The sequence below is a fragment of the Strix aluco genome, chromosome Z (genome assembly GCF_031877795.1).
Source record: "Strix aluco isolate bStrAlu1 chromosome Z, bStrAlu1.hap1, whole genome shotgun sequence".
Taxonomy (NCBI): Eukaryota; Metazoa; Chordata; class Aves; order Strigiformes; family Strigidae; genus Strix; species Strix aluco.
In genome coordinates, this window is record NC_133971.1 from 85,706,996 (window position 1) to 85,720,042 (window position 13,047).

The 13,047-nt window shown below is 58.7% G+C and overlaps 1 long non-coding RNA gene across 1 annotated transcript; it reads left to right on the top strand.

Annotated features, from left to right (window-relative positions):
• The first annotated feature begins 68 nt into the window (after window positions 1-68).
• Window positions 69-9,918, top strand: LOC141918301 (uncharacterized). The gene is made up of 3 exons (XR_012621652.1): window positions 69-130; window positions 9,211-9,406; window positions 9,505-9,918. It is a non-coding gene; the product is annotated as an uncharacterized LOC141918301 (long non-coding RNA).
• The last annotated feature ends 3,129 nt before the right edge of the window (window positions 9,919-13,047 follow it).

Consider the following 13,047-nt stretch of genomic DNA (forward strand, 5'->3'; position numbering starts at 1 on the left):
CCCGCCTCGCCCCACCTCCCCACCGCGGCCTTCTATTGGTCAGTTCAAGCCGGCACCGCCCCCTCGGCGCTCTCTCATTGGCCGGGCTCGCGTTTGTAGCGGCGGGATCCCCGGGGGAATCTTCTGGAAGGTTGTGACGTCATCGGGGCGCCGCGCGTTAAGCCCTTCCCCCCCTCAGCACCACCCCCCAAGGGGGACCGGGACGGCGGCTGCGGGGTCGGGGGCGGCCTCGCAGGGCCGGTGTCCGTGTGAGGGGGTCGCAGGCGGCGGGGCCCGCCGGGGCGAGACCTGCGGGGGGCCCGGCAGCCCAGGCTGGTGCGGGGGGCGGCGAGGCCGCAGGCAGGGCCGGGCCGGGGCGGGGAGTGGTGGGGCCGGGTGGTGCTCGCCCGGCCTCGTCCCCGACCCCGCGGGGTTGCTGGGAGCGGCTGCGCGGAGGGTGATGGCCTGCAGGGAGGGAGGCGCTTGTCCCCCGGGCCTGGTGCGAGGTGTGCACGGAGCCCCTGGGTGCTAAGGTGGCACCCTGCTTCACGGGGGGCTGGCCGGGAGGGGAGGGAGAATGAGACGCCAGGGACTGGCAGGAGGATGTCCGATGACCGGGATATGTGTGGGTGCCTGATGGGGATGATGGGGTGGCGTGTGCTCGCCAGGGACAGTGCATACCCCGGATCAAACACACAAAATGACTGGGCCAGTGGTCCTGCAGCTTCCCTGTCTGAGGATCGGCTGAGGTGCTTCAGCCCTGGGAGGGTGTGAGGGCTTGCCATGGGGTACGCTTTTTCATCAGGAAAAAGCCATCAGACCCCAAAGCCTGGGTCCTGTGTGTGAGGCTTAGGAGTCTGTTTAAAACAGCACCTGATCTGTTCATCTTGGTGCTTCCCAGCTCTGCAGCAGGAAAGCCCTGAGCGCTGTCCCTCTGCAAACCCCATCACGTGTCCCCTTCCAAAGGGAGCATGTGGGCTTTTGCCATGTGAGTCTCCCCCATGATCCTTCATCTCAGCCAGGACTTGACCTGAAGCAAGGCAGGCTTCTGGTCAGAGGAGCTGTCTAGACCCAGGATTTTGTCTTAGGAAACATGCATGTCTCATGAAACAAGCCTGTCTCTTGCCCCCATGAAGGTACCATGTTGGTGCAGTGATGATCCCTCTCAGGACAGTGTCCTGCCTGCAGACCTGTCCCAAGACCAAGGCAGGGAAGCAGCTGGTCCCATGGGTGCTGCAGCTCATGGGTGAAGTTGAAGCGGTGATGTGAACAGTGCAGGCTGTTAATACGACGTTTGTCATGAATAGAGGGTGCTTTTGTAATCCTCAGTACACTTCCGCTTGCTGAGGACATGTTTGAACAGGGTGTTTTGGAGTAACTTCTGGGTTCATGGCTTGTCTGTCCCCTGTGGTTTGGTCACAGCATTGTTTTCCCCGTCCTTTCCTGCAGTGAGGTCTCTGACTCTCTGGGGCAGGGTGTGAGCAGCCACCTGGCCTCCTCCTTTCCCCCCATGAACTGTTGATGGAGCCTCTCCAAGCTGAGGGAGCCAGAGTTTTCACTGTACTCCCTTCACAGCGGCTGAGTCATCGTGATATTAAACCAGCACTTACTGTTACCCATCTATTTCGCTGTCTGTGTGTTCAGCTGGCCACGTACCCCCGGCGGGGGGGGCTCGTGCTGCTTGTCCCGCGCCATGCCAATGCCCTGGCCTTGCAAATGCTTTTTATTTCGGCCTTTCATTGCCGGGGGCATTGGAGGCCCCAGAGTGGGGAAGCTGGCGCTGGCCATCCCTGTGCTCACAAATGATCTGCTTGGTGTGCAGCCTGCCTGGGGACAAACAAGGGCTTTGGTCCAGGGGCTGGATGCGGCCCCTCTGCCGCTGAAAGCTGGGCAGGAGCAGGGTCAGGGCAGACCACAGCCTCCTTCCCAGGGCGCAGCAAGTGTCTTAACCAAAACTGCTCCTCCTTCGCAGCCCGTCTGCCTGCCGGCACATCCGCACCCTTTTAAAGACACGCCGGGAAAGTGCAGGGAGGGGTGGCAGGAATAATTAAAGGTATGAAGCCGTTTCCATAGAAGGAACAATTACATAAACTGGCTCTCTTCCGTCTGGGGGAAGAAATGACTGAGGGAGGCGTGACGGGGAATAATAAAATCCTGTGCAGCAGGGGGAAGGTGAGCAGCGAAGGGTTGCTTGAGTTCCCATAACAGGGCATCTCAACATCTCATCCCATAACAGTGTGGGAAGAGGCAGCGGCCCCTCAGGGGCAGTTTGCGATTAACCTGTGGAAATGGTGGCCTTGGGTGGAGGAACGGAGGGTCAAAAGGCAATTAAGCAAATTCCTGAAAAGAGAAATCCATCAGGGCTGGTGAGCCCAGTGACGGTGCTTCTGGTGTGGGAAATCCCCAGGCTGCAGGAGTAAGCAGCGTGGTGTGTTCCTCTGGAGCTTCAGCTCTTCCTGAGGCTTTGGCTGTGGGTCTCTGTCCCAGCGAGGATGGGGAGGTGGGGGACTGGTTTTTCTGTTGAAACATCATTACTGAGTGTCTGAAGGTCGGAGCAGTGGATGAGGCCATCAAGGTCTACAACCTCCTGCCCGAGTGCCAGCTGCGAAGCGCGTTCCTGGTGGGCGCCATACCGCTGAGACCTTTTTCCCTGTCACTGCCACCACCTCCTCCGAGCTGGATCTGGATCTCCCCATGGCAGAGCAGATGGGCAGGAGTGAGGGCATGATCCCGTGCACAGGAGAGCGCTGGCTCCCTCTCAGACTCCCCCGCTCAGCGCGGCATGGGGAAGTCTGGGGACTGTGCCTGGGTGAGCTGGGGAGATGCATCTGAGGACACTGGGCTTGGCAGCAGCGGGGTTTGTACTCCGTTCTCCACGGCGAGAGCAGTGCCCACGCATTCGGTGCTGTCTTTCCTTCCTGCCTGTTCCCATCCTTGGAGATGCCACCCGCATTTTCCAGCACCCTGAGCTGCAGGATGAGGAAAGGGCTGCAAGAAAAAAAAAATCTGTGCCCAGGGTTTTTTTGTTGGATTAACACCTGCTGTGGTCTGAGGTTGATGCATCTCCAAGTTGGTGCTGGTGGGTCACCATCCAGGTCAGGCCTGGGTCTTAGTTCCTGCTGAAACTGCTGCCTGTGCAGGCGAGCCCTGTCTTGAGGACATGGGGACCGTCTTCCTCAGGGCTCATCCAGCCCCTGGCATGTACCCTGAGGAGGAAACCACCAAACCCGAGTGCCTCTCACCAGCTCCCAGTCACCCTGAACTTCGTTGGTAGCCCCAGCATGAGGGACTTGTGCCTGCCTAGCTCTGAGCGTGGGGTAATCTGGATAGGAATGGTCCCCAGGTGGCATTGTGCTCCAGGCAGAGCCAGCCACGAGGTCAGAGTGGGCTGTACCGTGCTTTACCCAGGCTGGCCTTGAAAAACCCGGGTGCAACAGTGCTGAAAGAGCTTGTTCCAGAAGCATCTCCCACGTCCCTGTGCCTCTGTGTCTTACTGGACCCTGCCTGGTCTCCAAGGGCATGCGGGAGGAAGGGGGTGGAAGCCACTTTTAGCCGTAACAATGGTGTTTGGTTCGTTCTCCCCAGTTGGGGCTGAGGCTGCCGGCCGTTGCCTCCCCCCTGCCAGTGCGTTGCCGGCGGCAGCGGAGCCGGCCGCTCCGCTCAGCGCTCTGCACCTGCGGGGGTGGCATAATGAGCTGTGTCCTTGTCTCAACCTGCCGCTTCCTCTCCCGGCAGTGTCTGTGCTGCCAGCTGGGTTATTTTTTCTTTTTCCCTTTTTTTTTTTTTTTTTTTTTTTCCTTCCTGCCTCTATTCTCAAGTGGTTCCCAGCCGGTGCTGGCATGCAGCCCTCACCGGAGACCGCCTCCTGGGCTGACCTTTGCAAACCCCCTCGGATGAGCACGCTGGGGCTCTCCTGCCACCCATGTTGGGCACACAGGGGAGATGCGAGCAGCTCTGCATGGCAGTGGGCAGTGGAGCATGGGAGGACTTGGTCCTCTCCAGGCCCCCACTGTCCCCACCTGTGCTCAGGCTCTGCTGGAGCGGCCAAAACCTGAGGGCAAGAGTGTGTGGGAGGAAAGGGCAGTGTAGGGGATGCCGCAGTGCTTTTTTGGGGCAGAGCCTGGGGATGAGCAAGATTCCACCAGGCAAATCCTGCCTCTGGACACCTTGGTTTGGCCTGACCTACCCTGCTGGCTCCGACTCTGAAACACCAACGCACAGGTCTAAACTGGGCATGCAGAGTGTGTGGGCTGCAAAAGCCCCTCCTGGGAGCCATCCTCTGCAAACCCACTGTCTGAGTAGGTGAAAGAAGAGAGGCTGTGTCCTCACCCCAACTTGTGAATGCTGGAGCGCAGCGAGTTGTCCTGGGTTGCTGTAGGAATCAGCAGCAGGCATGGGACTTGAATCCCTGGTGAGGCAGGGCGATGGCAGCTGAGAGCGGGCAGCACCCCTGCAGCCCCTGGCTCCTTCCTACCCACCCGTGACCTCATGCGTCCCCTGGAAAGGAGGCCAGCAGTGCTGGGGAGCCCAAATAGCGTCAGTCGCCCCTGGGGACCTGTGTGCACGTGGAGCACAGGCGCTGAAGTTTGGCTTGGCTCCATTTCAGCTTCCAGTCTTTGCTCTGCTTTCTTCTGTAGCACTTCATGGTTTCTCTCGGGGACAGCTCTCTCCAAGTTACATTTTTAACCAAGTTATCTCTAGTCTGCATTTGGGTGCCAAGCACACTGAGCTCTTCTAGTCTCTCCAGCCACCCCATCATTTGGGGAATTTTGGCCTTGAAACACATCCTGAGTCCCTGCTTTCCAGGGTGGGGGCATCACCCGTGGTTCCCAGCAGGGATGCTGTCCCTGAAGGTCACAGCTGGAGGTGGGTGGTGAATGGGCTGGAGACAAACCCTACTGCATCTATTGGGAGTGTGTCCATCTGATGCTTTTCCTTTTGCAGATCTGCCTGGCATCTAATCCTTAATTTGCCAAATGAGCCGACAGTGGCAAGATGCAACGGGTTCATCAGAACACAAAGTGGTACCCTTTGTTCGAAGGGTAGGACTGCTGCAGGAAGCATAATACCTGTTGCTACCATATCTGTGACCTCTAAAAAATAAGAAAAATGACCTGGGGGTTGTCTGGTGAGGAGAGTTTTCTGAAAGAACAGGCTTATTTCCCTTTATTCTGATCTTGCCTCTCCTCCACTGTTCCCAAACCCTGTGACTGCCCTGGCCTGGTGGCAGGTGGAGGTCAGAGGGATGCAGGCAGTGTTATGCTAGGGGCAGAAGACTCCACTGGTGCTGCCGCGGTGCCAGGTTGCCTCCCTCCCTACCCATAGCTGGTAACTACTAACCCCTCTGATTTTGCTGCGTCCTGAGCATCCCATCTCCTTGATCCAGTGGGATTAGGGATGGTGGGTGGGTAAAGCCATAAAGACCCCTGTACAGAAGGAGAAGGGAAAGGAGGAAGATTTCCAAGCACCCCTTCTGGAGTGCTGGAGGATGCTGAGATGCCCCAGTCTCGTCTTTGCAAGCAAGTGGAGACATGTGGGGGCTGCCTGGCCCTGGGCATCTCTGCTCAATCTCATGGGGCTTTGTGGTTTCCAGCCCTTGGCCCTGCTGTATGGCACTGTGCCAGTCCTGTGGTGGCTCTGTGGATCTCCAGGTTGCTGCCTGCTGCTGGCAGGGAACAGCCTTGCCTGGAGGTTTTTTTCATCAGGAGCCTGAGACACCAGCCGGTGTAGAAGTTGAACTGGGAGGGGATGTGGTAGTGAGTGAGCTGGGAATGCTGGCAGGGACTGGCTGAGCATCTGGTGCTCTGGCTGGAGGCTGGAGCAAGGATGTTTTTCCTCTCTGCCCATTTCTTGCTCGGAGGCAGAGTATGGGGAGATGGGGCAGTGGGTGCAGGTGGTATATGAAGTGGCCAGTGGTTAACAGTGTGTTATGGATCACCATCTGCAAGTCAAGCAGCTTTCTCGTGTGTCTCTGGACCAGAGGGCAGTCCTTGGAGGTTTCTGTTTTATCTGATCTCCCTGGGTGCCTGTCACTGTAGTATTGGGCACATTCATCCCCTCCTGCCTGGGGGAGACATCTGTGGTGGCTGCTCTGTGCATGTTTTTTTGCCAGATTGTTGCTCCTTGAGGAAGGAAGATTCATCTTTCCCAGGCGGCCTCAAAGGCATCCACTGACCTGCTGTCCTGCTCCTCCTGTGCTTGCTCAGGATGAAAGGGGGCTCCTGCTTGTCACCTGCATCACTTGCCACATCCCCTTGAGGGGACAGCCCGAGAACAGAGAGCCTTGAGTTCTCCTCTCAAACCAGACCAGTGGACAGGGCAGGGGGTTTGGCTATTCCCCAGCACCCACCAAGGCTTTTCAGTGGCCCCCTGGGCCTAAGGAGTCTGGAGGCCCTGTACAGCTGGCCAGCTGTGGAGCCACATCTTGATCATTGAGGCTCTGATTCCCAAAGCCATGCCCTGTTGCCCATGGTGAAGACTGCAGAGAGGATTCATCCTGGCATGCAGTGCCAGAGCTGCTGCAAGGCACCAAGATAAAGTTGGCTGTGGTTGTTTCCAGCTGTACCATCACAAAGAAAATACATATGAGACTGGTTGGGGATGGTGGTGGGTTACAGTGAAAGCAAGACTTGGCAAACACCACCCTCCAATTTGCTGGAAGAGAGCGAGGAAAGAGGGAAAAGTTACAGTGCTGCGTAATTAGGGAGCAAATGAGGAGACCAGCAGCGTCTCCGCATGAGAAGGGGCTGGAAGAATTAACGCTTAAGAAAATAAAGCCCCAAACTAATTCTCTGCTTTGCTTCAGTAAGGGCAGCGGCACTGAATGTACAGCCCAAAGGAGGGTGGGGAGTGGGAGGGAGGCGGGGAGGAGAGATTGCTACTGCTGGAGGGGAACAAAAACACAGGGCATTCAATATGTTGGGCTCGGGGAGAGGGGCTGAGCTGCACCCCAGGCCCCGGCTTGCTGCCGCACGCTGTGACGGTGGCAGGGCTCCTCTTTGGCAAACTGCCGTCTTTAAAGCATTGCTCAGGCTGGAGCGGTATTGAAGGACCTGTGTTCGTGAAGGAGGAAAAGCAATCTGGGGCAGATCAAGCCCCTGTGTCTGGTCCCAAATTCTAGATGAGGTTGAGGAAAAATAAGAATATTCAAGGTCAAATGGGAAGAGGAGCCACTGAGGGGGCGGGTAGGGACAGGGTGCAGGGCTGTTGTGGGCGCTGATGCTTTTGCTTCCTCAAGTCGTGTGATCCAGTGCCTGCATCCCTGGGTCATGCCGGTGTGGGCAGCAGTCCCCACTGCAAGAAATCCTCCCTGTCCAATGCAGACGTCGGCCTTCGGCAGTGATTAGAGGGGGCAACTGAGCTGGGCGCCCATGCCACAGGTCCTGGGGTACCTTCAGGTACATCAGCATTTCCCTCCTGTACAAGGGGAGCGAGAATAGGACTGGGGGTATGTCCTGACAGCTGACCACCCCGGATGCTAGGGTCGAGAAAAGGGGCCCTGACCATGGCGCAGTGCCATGTTCACGGGTTCTGCACATGCCGTGCCGGCTGCTGCCGCTGCACCACGGCTTCGTGCTGCTGGGAGGCTGCCAGGTGAGGGGGCGGGGGGTGGAGATGGGATGTTTTCTCGGGCACCTTTAAAAAAAGAAGTTGTTCTAGGAAAAGAAATGAGCTGAATCCGCTCCATCTCCCTGCTCGGTGCGGTGGCTTGTCCCACACTCGGCTGGAGTTACGTCAGGACGTGCTGGCAAAGCGGGGTCACGCCGGGGCGCAGGCAGGCAGGCTGTAGGCAGGCTGTAGGCAGGCTGTAGGCATTGCATTGCTCTGCCCCCACTGCTGCCTGACCGTGCCTGTGTGTGTCCTGTGTGCACTGAACCCCCAAATGGGGTCTGCAGAGCCGTGCATCACGCAGCGCACCAGGCGTGTGCACACACGTGCGGGCACGTGTTGCGTCTGCTCAGGGTTGCATGCAGGTGTGTGCTGTGAGCCTGGGCATCCCGGGGGAACGTTGGACAGGTGACAACCCCAGGCCAGACCTTCCAGCTTAGAAATGGAGGTTTCTGTCTGTGCACATCCCGCGCGAATGTGTCACAGGGCATTCACATATTACATACCGTGCACGTACGTGTCCCCCATGCCATGCATGTGCCGTGCTCTGCACAGGTCTTGCCAGATCCTGCTGAAGGTTTTGGGAATGGAGTGACCTGGCCACGATGAGGGGTTTGTGCTACAGCAGCATCCCCTGTAGAAGGGTCTTCTCTGAGCCATGGGGGTGAACGCAGCTGGGAGTGCTTATGTGTGTGTGTGTGTGCGCTAAGGAGCCACCTCCTGCGTGAGAATCTCTGGATTTGGGACCAAAAAGTGGCAGGGGAGCTTTCCCCCACCCTGGGGCACATGGGTCACCCCATCACGCCATGAAGGGGGGTTGCATGCCAAATTTGCTCCAACCAGGGTTCCCCACCTGCAGGGCTAGGGTTGGCGTGGAGGGACACGCATGGGTGCAGACTGTGCTTGCATTGCAGATCAAGTGGTGAAGAAGGTAGCTGGGGGGGGTGGGGGGGGTGGGGTGGGGTGTTAGATTCCTGGAGGCAATAGGGGTGGGCGCACGCGTCTGCCGCACATGCCTCCCCGCGTGTAAGTTTGCAAGTACGGGCACAGCTTCCGGAGAGGGTGAATGAATGAGGCAATTCACTATTTCAGCACTGGCTCTGGAGAGGCTTTTCCTTTAGAGGCAGGCGTGCGCCGGTGCGTGGGCTCCTGCCTGCGTATGCGCGTGGGCTCCTGCCTGCGTGTGCAGGTGGGCGTCGAGGGGGCTTCGGGAGATGTTTGCCACGTCAGGGAATTCACTCTGGGGGCTGGTGTGCGCCCCCACCGTGCTCGCTGCCTTGTCTGCTTGGCGCAGCGTTGTGTAACTTCCGATGCCCCCACCGGATCTCCTTTCCCGGCACAGGGGTATGCTCTGGCTGCCCTCCCTGCCCGGTGTTGGGGAGACATCCCCCTGGCCAAACGGGGTGAGGAGGGTAGCCTCAACGTACCCCCTACCCGGGGATGCCAGTGCTGCTCCTCCCCACCACAGGGAGGGCTGGCCCTAAGCGGCAAGCCTGCTCTGGCAGATGGAGGGACTGGCTGCAGGAAAAAGCCTTTGACAGCCAAAACCCACAGGAACCCTTTTCCTGGGTCTCACAGATTTATGCCTTTCTAACGATTTTTTTTTTTTTTTCTCTGGGAGAGGTAAGGGGTGTATTGGTCTCCCCTCACAGGGGACCCACAAGGAACATCCGCGTGCTGCTGTGGCTCCCTGGATGCCAGGACCTGTGAGACCAGGGCTGAGACACAGCAACTCATCTCATGCAGTGCTGGGAAGTGGGGAGAGAAGGAGGTGAGGCTGGCCAAGGCTGTCAAGCCCAGCACCCACAGCCCATTGGAGGTACCCAGGGGGAACGGGGCAGCTTTGCTGCTTTGGGAAGCAGAGGGACAGCCAGGGCAAGGGATGTCCGCCTAACATTTTTGTCTCTCCACCGGCAGCCGCGTTGCCATGCCAGTACTGCCGTTTCCATGCCAGTACAGCTGTTTCCATGCTGGTACTGCCGTTGCCAGGCTACGCCGAGGGTGTTGGAAGAGGATGTCAGGTTGCTTTGAGGATGAGAAGACAGGAGATGAAGCCGGGGTGATGCTGTGGCCTCTGAATCCCACCTTTCTGCCAGCCCAGGGATCTGCTGGGCATGGGCCGGCTCAGAGGAGACCAGGTGGTGACAGAGGTGTCACTGCCCATGGGACCTGGCATGACGGGTGGAGGTCCCCAGGGCTGGGTCCTGGCAGATCACTGGCATTGCAGTGCTCCCGTGGCATTGCTCAGTGCTCCCCCCACATTGCTCAGTGCTTGGGGTGCTGGAGGGGTGACCTGACAGCAGCCTGGTATGTCCATGGTGGTGTTTTAGCAAGTGGATTTATAAAGTCATCAAATAAAGAAGCCAGGCTTATTTGACAAGCCCTGGGCATGAAAACATGCTGTGTTATAGACCCTTCCTTAATTTCCTTTCCTGTACCATCCTGGACCATGGTCCTGCTCTTGTAGCCTATAGATGTTCAACTGACAGGGCTTGTACCCGGCTGTAACACACACATTTCAATTCTGCACTGTTAAAGTGAGCCAGAGACCCTTGAGGTACCCCTGGCTTCAAGTCTGGGGGCTTTCTGGGTTAGAAATGATGTTCCCCTTGCAAACATCCTTCTGTGTTGGAAGGTCTGGAGGGCACGCAGGTTCCTTGTCTCTGTTCTCCATGCATCTGCAGGCTCCCACAGCTTCACGTGCCAGCTGGGTTGGGATGTTTGTGCCCCAGTTACACTGCAAAGATCTTTGCAGAGCAGGGAGAAGAGTTGCAACCTTCAGGGTGGCTCAGCTGAAGTATCAGCAGGAGTCGTGGCTCTGTGTGCTTGACTTGCTCTTCATCCTGCTGCCAGCCCTTAAAGCACAGGGTGACTGCAGGAGTTAGGTTTAGTACCTGTTGGCTGTGGGAGCAGCTTATGTGGTGGGGTCCCTTCCTTCCCATGGGACGGGATTGGTCCCAAAGGATGCTGAGCCCCTGGGTCTTCGCATCCCCTCCTCCTGCCTTTGATTTTTGTTGGGCGCCAGGCTTATGTGAGAGCACTGCTGTGCCCATCCAGGGCTCAGGAGGGATGCCACATAGTGGGGTCATTTTCTACCTTCCTCTCCCTGCCATTAAAAATTCACCTTGTGGGCACCGAGGTGAATTTTTGCAAGGCCAGTGCCCGTCTGTCCCCCAGCAGCCGGCCTGGTGCAGCATGGTGCAGCCTGTCCGCAGGCACGGGGCTGGCCCCAGCGTGGGAGTGGCATGGCCCTGAGACCATCAGAAATAGATCCTGCACATAGCCCACTACCCAGCTGCCTGTGTGTCCTGGGAGGGCAGGGACCGGGCTCTGCATGCCTGGGGGCCTGCCCTGTGCAGGCAGCTGCTGGGTGTTTTCCCATGCATGGGAGATACTGGCTGTCCTGCAGTGCTAATGGTGCTTGGCTGTGGGATTGGGGCCAGGGCAGGACACCCCCTTGGTTCCAAGTATTTTCTCCCCAGAAGTGAGCTGGCAGCTCCCAGTCCCCCAGCTTTTGTGCTGTTTCTCCCCAGCCCGGTACCTGGTGACACTCCAGCAGAGAGGGGGAGCGCTGCCAGAGCATCCCACCCAGCCTTCACCTTCCTTCCACCCATCTCCTTCCAGCCCCCTCCCTCTGCCCCCGCGTTCCAGCCTAAATAATTCCTCCTCTGCCTGGCGGTGTGCAGACTGCTCTCCTGTCCTTCCCTTAGTCATCGCTCAGCCGAGCGAGACAGATATAGTTGCGTGCGGCTCCTCGCAGATCAGTCACTCCAGCCCCCAGATCATTTCACTGCTGGGTCGTGGGGTGCCCCGTGCTGAACACGAGGTGCCTCCCCCTTTATTAACCCCCATCATTGCCACCAGAGACCCTAAACCCCTGCCTGGGGAGCGAGTGGCCCCATTGATGCTGCATGGGTTGGCAGATGACCCAGGCTGGGTGCCCCTGCCTGTGCTGAGCACGGTGCTGGCTTTCTGGGGTGTCTCAGATCCAAATCCCTGCTTTCCAGGTACCCTGGCTGCCTTCCTCCTTTGCTGTCCAGCCAGGGTATGCTTTGACCCTGAAGGGCTCCCAGATGAGTCCTGGGCTGATGCCTTCTTACCAGTGTCCCCATCGCGTGCCTTGACATGGGGGCATGGCAGGGGCAGAGGGGACTGTGTGTGCTGGCTTTCAGGTCCAGGGGCACATCCCAGATGGAGAAGGGGTGCTGAGGTGCGCAGGGACATGCATGGCACCGTACAGTTGCCCACTGTCCTACACAGAGGGACTGTCAGCATCTGCTCTGATGCCAGCCACACGGCTTGGATCTGTACAGCCAAAATGGGAAGGCAGGTCCTGCCCTTTGTTGTACCCCAGTCCATTTCCCTCCCCACTTTATTCAGCAGCCGATGGCCCCCCACCACACCAGCCCTGGAGATTGATAGCAGCTGCTTAGGGGCTAGCGGGGTGCAGGCTGCTGTGGAGAGGGGAACAGCAGGACATGAGAACCCAGGGCTGGGGTCACTGTCCCCGCTGCCACATCCTGGTCCCACTGCAAAGCCAGGGCAATAGGTTCAGGGATGTTTGGAGGGAGGCATCCAGGATTTGTGGTGTTAATGCATTGCTCCCGCATGGCCAGGCACTGAGGCAGGAGAGGACCCGGACACCCTGCCCGAGTGCTGTGTGGGTTGCCAGGATGAGTCACAGCAAAGCTGCTGCGGGGAGCAAGATGCTCGCTGTGCCCAGCACCACGCCGTGCCCCTCCTCATCCCAGGGCTGCCTCTACACCCCTTGCACCACACAGGCACACTGTGTTCCTGCATGAAGCCGTGCTGCGGGGAGAAAAGCGGGAGTGAATGTGCTCGGAACAAGAGGCAGCATCTGGTAGTCCCGTGCCGTGTCAGGGCCACCCAGCCAGCAGTGTGGGGGTGGTGGGAACCGGGGGCATGGCATACCAGTGGGAAGCTGTGCACAGCCCCCTGCGTGGGCTCCCGTGGGTGGCCCAGGCTGTGCGCGTCCTCCCGGGCGAGGAGCACACCATCTCCATGCTGGAGTGCCCTGTCGAGGCAGCTTGTCCTGCTGCTCCTGGTACTGTGCTAGGAGAGATGCTGGGGAGGGGACAGAATTTCCCCGCTCAGGTCCCGTATGGCTCCCTCCGGGCTGCCCTGTGGACCCCAGCAGCATGTGGCTGGTCCCAGCAGGTGCCGGTGGGCATCTCTGTCCCTACCACCATCACCGTGCTCAGTGTCTGGCTGCACTTCCATCGCTTGAGCATCCTTCCCAGCCCTGCAGCAATGCCGGGTGCGGACAGACCTGGTGGCTGTTTGGGGGTACAGTGGCTTTGTGCGGAGGAGGGACTTTGTGCGGACCCAGGGGTCCTGCCAGGGGACATGGAGAGGAGGGGGCTCTGTCTCCCCCGTGCATCTCGTGGGGAAGGGGTGCTAGACCCGAGGGAAGATGGTCCCTCTTCTCCAAGGGCCAGC